Source organism: Arachis ipaensis, chromosome B2 (assembly GCF_059453495.1).
Source record: "Arachis ipaensis isolate K30076 ecotype BB chromosome B2, ASM5945349v1, whole genome shotgun sequence".
NCBI classification, from domain to species: Eukaryota; Viridiplantae; Streptophyta; class Magnoliopsida; order Fabales; family Fabaceae; genus Arachis; species Arachis ipaensis.
In genome coordinates, this window is record NC_142437.1 from 90,549,000 (window position 1) to 90,556,477 (window position 7,478).

The window sequence follows — 7,478 nt, forward strand, 5'->3', positions numbered from 1 at the left end:
CTAATTGGTGCAGGGATGTAAATCCTTGACACCTCAAGATCTGTAGACCTCACAGGATCATCTCAGAATCTGTGGATCCCACAGGATCCCCATCTTCCCTCCTCATAATCCTAGATTCTTCCACATCTTCTTCTTCTACTATTCTTTCTTCTTTTGCTCGAGGGCAAGCAACATTCTAAGTTTGGTGTGGTAAAAGCATAGCTTTTTTTTGTTTTTCCATAACCATTGATGGCACCTAAGGCCAGAGAGACCTCTAGAAAGAGGAAAGGGAAGACAAAAGCTTCCATCAAGGGTCTATAGCTCAGTGGTAGAACATTTGATTGTAAATCAAGAGATCCTTGAGATACCTCAGGGGATACATTTTCCTCCACATAATTATTGGGAGCAACTAAGGATAGGAGCACCAAGAGCACTCCATCATCCTCTATGAAATTAGAGAAGATCAAAGAGCAATGAGGGAGGAGCAACAAAGACAAGGAAGAGACATAGAAGAGCTCAAGGACATCATTGGTTCCTCAAGAAGAAAACGCCACCATCACTAAGGTGGACTCATTCCTTGTTCTTAAATTTTCTGTTTTTTTTCGTTTTCTTTATGTTAAGTGCTTATCTATGTTTGTGTCTTGTTACATGATCATTAGTATTTAGTAACTATGTCTTAAAGTTATGAATGTCCTATGAATCCATCACCTCTCTTAAATAAAAAATTGTTTTTAATTCAAAAGAACAAGAAGTACATGAGTTTCGAATTTACCCTTGAACTTAGTTTAATTATATTGATGTGGTGACAATACTTTTTGTTTTCTGAATGAATGCTTGAACAGTGCATATGTCTTTTGAAGTTGTTGTTTAAGAATGTTAAATATGTTGGCTCTTGAAAGAATGATGACAAGGAGACATGTTATTTGATAATCTAAAAAATCATAAAAATGATTCTTGAAGCAAGAAAAAGCAGTGAATACAAAAGCTTGCAGAAAAAAAAAGAAAAAAATAGCGAAAAAAAAGAGAAAAAGCAAGCAGAAAAAGCCAAAAGCTCTTAAAACCAAAAGGCAAGAGCAAAAAGCCAATAGCCTTTAAAACTAAAAGGCAGGGGTAAGTGAGGCCAGGGCATTTTGGCCAGTTTCACTAACCTTTTCTTTACTATTTTTAAGGTAGTTTCATGCATTTCCTTAGAAAATAAGCTAGTTTTGGGTAGATATTCACTTACATCTTGATTCAAGCATACATTGTGCACTTTACATGATTTCATGAGGATTTTGCATGAAATTAATGACAAATTGGATGTTGCATTTCCCATGACTTGGACTAGAACTTTGATGCACTTTATTGCTTGATTTCAGGACAAAGGAAGCAAGGAAGAACCACGTTAGCAGCCATGTTAGTCTCACTAACGTAATTTCTAACGTAGGAATGGGAGCTAGCTTGAAAAGTTAATGAGAAAAGTAATCGCCAATAACGTCCTCGAAGCCATCATAGCCCATGTTAAGAGTCACGTTAACTAAGTTAACGTGAACTCTAACGTGGAGGAAAGAAAATGGAGCCAACGTTAGTGGCACTTACCTTTGTCACTAACGTTGGGCCAAGCTCATAAGTGGCCACGTTAGTTGCCACGTTAACTTAGTTAACGTGGCTTCTAATGTTAAGAAGCAAAAGAGAAGCCAACGTTAGTGACATTCACCTTTGTCACTAACGTTGGCCAAGCCTCCACAAGCCACGTTAACTTCCACGTTAACTTAGTTAACGTGGAAGCCAACGTGGAGAAAGTATATGATCGCCAACGTTAGTGACACCTAACTTTGTCACTAACGTTGGAATGAACCATAGAAGCCACAATGAGCCACGTTAACTCCCACGTTAACTTATTTAACGTGGAAGCTAACGTGAAGAAGAGAAATGATGAGCCAACGTTAGTGACATTCACCTTTGTCACTAACGTTGGAGAAGGTTAGCATTGCTACGTTAGAGGCCACGTTAACCTAGTTAACATGGACTCTAACGTGGGAGATAGGGGCACATTGGAACGTTAGTGACAAAGGTAAGTGTCACTAACGTTCTCGAAGGTTGGCAAGCTAACGTTAAGAGCCACGTTAACTTAGTTAACGTGGACTCTAACGTAAGAAAAGGGGAGGCTTCTCAACGTTATTGGGAAAGGTAAGTCCCAATAACGTGTACGAAGGACCAAGAGGCAACGTTAGTGGCAACATTTGTGCCACTAACGTTGAGGTTAACGTGGCTCTAACTTGGGTAAGGAACGTTAGTGAAAAAGGTGATTGTCACTAACGTTCTCGAACCCACTTTTTCACTTAACGTTAACACTACTAACGTCCTGAGCTAAAGTCCCTGCCCACTTCACACTTTCTCTCTGCAAGTAAAGCTAAGCCCAATGAAGAAGATAACTGCTTCAAACTCAAGATCCAAAGGCCTATACCCAAGACTTGAAGAGCCAACTAGAAGATCAGAAGAGTAGTATATATAGGAGTAGCTTTGAATTGATTAAGGGGGATTGGAAATTGGGAAAACTACTCTCTGTATTTTACCATTCTCTGCACTTCTAGTTTTGTTTTCATCATGTATTCTCCATCTTTGCTTTCATTTTCCAGAGCTATGAACAACTAAACCCCCTTCATTGGGTTAGGGAGATCTGTTGTAATTTGATGGATCAATACTAGTTTTCGTTATTCTTCTTCTATCTGTTTTCTTGATTTTACTTGAAAGCTTTCGATCTTCATCCAATTGGATAGTTATCTTGGAAAAGAAGCTATTCAAACTTGGATCTCTTCTGAACCTTGAAAGAGGAATGAAGAGATCATGCTAGAAATGCTTTCTCATGCTGGACCAAATTGGGTTTGGATGGATATGTGACTATAATCCTCTCAATACTTGATTTGGGAAATGCATGTGGTATAATCAGTGACCATACTTCATCTCTTCTCATGAGCAATTGACCAAGGAATTGGCTATTGATCAAGATTTGAGAGATTGAATTACAAGGAATTGTAATTCGATCACTTAAGATTGCCAAGGAGATCAATGAATGCATTGATTGAGGAAGAGATGAAAATGAAATTGATCCGGAGAATGCAACATCTCCTGAGCCCAATGAATTTCCCATTTCTGATCTTACCCATTCTCTTTAATTTCTGTCATTTACTTTTATGAGCAATTACCCCATTCCCATTTACAATTCTGCAATTTACTTTCCGTCATTTACTTTCAGCTCTTTATTTCTAGCATTTACTTCTTTTGTTATTTACCTTCCCGCCATTTTATTTTCTGCAATTCTCAACTCAAATACTGATTCGCTCAACTAGAACATTCCTCTAATTAAAGTTGCTTGATCAATCAATCTCTGTGGGATTCGACCTCACTCTATTGTGAGTTTTTACTTGACGACGAATTCGGTACACTTGCCGAAGGAAATTTGTCACGAGACAAGTTTTCCGTGCATCAAGTTTATGGCGCCGTTGCCGGGGATTGATTGTGCATCAACAATGATTAAATTGGAGGATAACTAGATTGAGCATTTTTGTTTTGTTTGATTTAATTTTCTGTTAGAGTAATTTACTTTCAGTTTTAGTTAATTTCTTCCCTTCCCCCTACTTTTTCGTTTCTTTTTGTTATTTACAATTTAGTTCTCTAACCCACTAACTGTTTGATATATTGCATCACTCACACTAACAGTAATTCTAACAGAAATACTTTCTACATCTATTTTCCTTGCTTGTGCTTTGTTGGTTGTATGACAGGGAGAAGAAGCAGGGCTTCAACTTCCTTTGATTCTGAACCTGAGAGAACCTTCTTTAGATTAAGGAGGGAAGCAAGAGGAAAAAGAGTAGTTGGAGCTGAGGAAGAGGAGGAATACTTTGAACCAAACATGGAAGAAAACATGGAAGACCATCGTGAGGAAGAGGCTCACAACCATGGCGGAGGAGGTCGAGCAAATCATGCTGGGGAGGATAGAAGAGTTTTAGGCTCTTACATCAATCCAAACCCAGGAAACTGTGGAAGTAGCATTCAAAAGCTAACCATCCATGCCAACAATTTTGAACTAAAACCACAGCTCATCACCCTTGTTCAGAACAACTGTTCATTCGGAGGAAGTGTCCAAGAAGACCCCAATCAACATCTAACCACCTTCCTAAGAATTTGTGACACAGTAAAGTCTAATGGTGTTCATCCTGACGCCTATAGACTGCTCTTATTTCCATTCTCACTCAAGGATAAGGTAGCCAAGTGGCTGGAGTCTTTCCCGAAGGAGAGCTTGACAACTTGGGAAGATGTAGTGAACAAATTCTTAGCAAGATTCTATCCCCCTCAACAAATCAATAGGCTGAGAGCTGAGGTCCAAACTTTCAGGCAACAAGATGGTGAGACTCTTTATGAAGCATGGGAGAGGTTTAAGGACCTGACAAGGAGGTGTCCACCTGACATGTTCAACGAATGGGTGCAGCTGCACATTTTTTATGAAGGCCTGTCATATGAATCAAAGAAGGCAGTAGACCATTCATCCGGAGGATCTTTGAACAAGAAGAAGACCATTGAGGAAGCCATAGATGTCATTGAAATAGTAGCAGAGAATGACTATTTCTATGCTTCTGAAAGAGGCAACACTAGAGGAGTAATGGAGCTAAACAATGTGGATGCTCTGCTGGCCCAAAACAAGCTCATTACCAAGCAGCTGGCTGACCTTACCAAGAAGGTGGAGAGGAACCAAGTAGCAGCAATCACTACTTCATCAACAACCCAAGAAGGAGTGAATGAAGAAGCAGAGGGTAGTCAGGAGCAAGCCAACTACATTGGGAATTCACCTAGGCGAAACCATGATCCATACTCCAAGACCTACAACCCTGGATGGAGGAATCACCCAAACTTTGGGTGGGGAAATCAACAAGACCAAGGCCCAGATCAAAGACCTTCAAATCCCAACAACAATGTAGCCTACCAACATTTCACATCTAGACTATATCAGCACCCACATAACCAACCCTCTCAAAACCTTTACCAAGGCCAAAATAACCCTCCTCATTCTTCCACCTCTAATCCCAATCTACCATCATTTGATGACAGACTCTCAAGGATTGAGAATCTACTTGAAGGCATAGGCAAAGAGATTCAAGACAGTAAAGCATTCTGAGAAGAAGTGATGTCCAATATGCAGAACCAGGATGCTGCCATCAAGAAACTTAAAACATAAATTGGCTACTTGTTCAAGCAAATCCCCAGCCACAACCTTCACAGAAATACTACTTCAACCCAAAGGGAGGAATGTCAGGCTATCACCCTTCGGAGTGGGAAGGAACTGAAGGAAACCCCCCAGAAACCACAAGAAAACGACTCAAATCAAGAGGAAGAAGAGCAGGATGAAGCTCGAGTTCCCACTTTGAGTTCACTAAAAGGGGAACGAGTGCTGAAGCCAGATGTCCCAAGAGTCCCATACCCTCAGCAATTAAAGAAGAAGGGGGACGAAAACCAGTTTTCGAGATTTTTGGAAATCTTCAAGAAACTGCAAATCAACATACCCTTTGCTGAAGCAATAGAACAAATGCCACTCTATGCCAAGTTCTTAAAGGAGCTCATGACTAAGAAGAAAAGCTGGAAGAACAACGAGACTGTGATATTAACCAAAGAATGTAGTGCTATCATTCAGCACAAACTGCCCCAAAAATTGAAGGATCCCGGAAGTTTTCAGATTCCTTGTATTATAGGGGAAATCACAGTGGAGAAGGCTCTTTGTGACTTAGGAGCCAGCATCAATTTAATGTCAGTGGCTATGATGAGGAAGATGAAAATTGAGGAGGCTAAACCAACAAAAATGGCCTTACAACTGGCAGACCGATCGTTCAAATTCCCTCATGGCGTAGTAGAGGATCTGCTGGTGAAAGTGGGAGACTTCATATTTCCGGCAGATTTTGTAGTACTGGACATGCAGGAGGAAGCCAAGACCTCCATCATCTTGGGAAGGCCATTCTTGACCACTGCTGGAGCTGTCATTGATGTCCAAAAAGGTGATCTCACCCTGAGATTACACAATGAAAAGATGACATTCAACGTGTTCAAGGCGATGAATTACCCACCAGAACAATTGGGGGAATGTATGAGGTTGGACTCACTTGAAGAGGAAGCACAAGAGAATTTTGAAGAAGAAGAGCCCGAAAGGTTAATAGAGGAGGAGTATACATCAAGTGAAGAGGTTGCAACAACAGAGATTGGCATATAAGACGCACCAAAGGAAGAGGATGAAAAGATAGAGTCACCCAAACTTGAGCTCAAAGCACTGCCACCCACACTCAAATATGCATACCTAGGAAAGAATGAAAGCTACCCGGTAATCATAAACTCATCCCTCAGTCAAGATCAAGAGGATGAACTACTCCAAGTATTGCTGAAGCATAAGGACGCCATTGGATGGACACTTGCTGACTTGAAGGGAATCAGTTCAGCCATATGCATGCATAAGATACTGTTGGAAGATGATGCCAAACCATCCATTCAATCCCAGAGAAGGCTGAACCCAATCATGAAGGAAGTGGTACAGAAGGAGGTTATGAAGCTATGGCAGGGAGGAGTGATGAGCGGATAATTTATATGCTTTTTGGCATTGTTTTTAGTATGTTTTTAGTAGGATCTAGTTACTTTTAGGGATGTTTTCATTAGTTTTTATGTTAAATTCACATTTCTTGACTTTACTATGAGTTTGTGTGTTTTTCTATGATTTCAGGTATTTTCTGGCTGAAATTGAGGGACTTGAGCAAAAATCAGATTCAGAGGTTGAAGAAGGACTGCTGATGCTGTTGGATTCTGACCTCCCTGCACTCAAAGTGGATTTTCTGGAGCTAAAGAACTCGAAATGGCGCGCTTCCAATTGCATTGGAAAGTAGACATCCAGTGCTTTCCAGAAATATATAATAGTCTATACTTTGGCCAAGAATAGATGACGCAAACTGGCGTTCAACGCCAGCTCTCTGCCCAATTCTAGCGTCCAGCGCCAGAAAAGGATCCAAAACCAGAGTTGAACGCCCAAACTGGCACAAATGCTGGCGTTCAACTCCAAGAAGGACCTCTACACGTGCAACACTCAAGCTCAGCCAAAGCACACACCAAGTGGGCCCCGAAAGTGGATTTATGCATCAATTACTTACTTCTGTAAACCCTAGTAGCTAGTTTATTATAAATAGGACCTTTTACTATTGTATTAGACATCTTTGGATTATATTTTGATCTATTGATCACGTTTGGGGGCTGGCCACTCGGCCACGCCTACCCTCTATTCACTTATATATTTTCAACGGTAGAGTTTCTGCACTCCATAGATTAAGGTGTGGAGCTCTGCTGTTCCTCAAAGATTAATGCAAAGTACTACTGTTTTCTATTCAATTCACCTTATTTCGCTTCCAAGATATTCATTCGCACTTCAATCTGAATGTGATGAACGTGACAATCATCATCATTCCCTATGAACATGTGCCTGACAACGACTTCCG

The 7,478-nt window shown here is 40.5% G+C and overlaps 1 non-coding gene across 1 annotated transcript; it reads right to left on the reverse strand.

Annotated features, from left to right (window-relative positions):
• Nucleotides 1–4,324: 4,324 nt before the first annotated feature.
• Nucleotides 4,325–4,428, reverse strand: LOC148574815 (small nucleolar RNA R71). The gene has a single exon (XR_015905984.1). It is a non-coding gene; the product is annotated as a small nucleolar RNA R71 (small nucleolar RNA).
• Nucleotides 4,429–7,478: the final 3,050 nt, after the last annotated feature.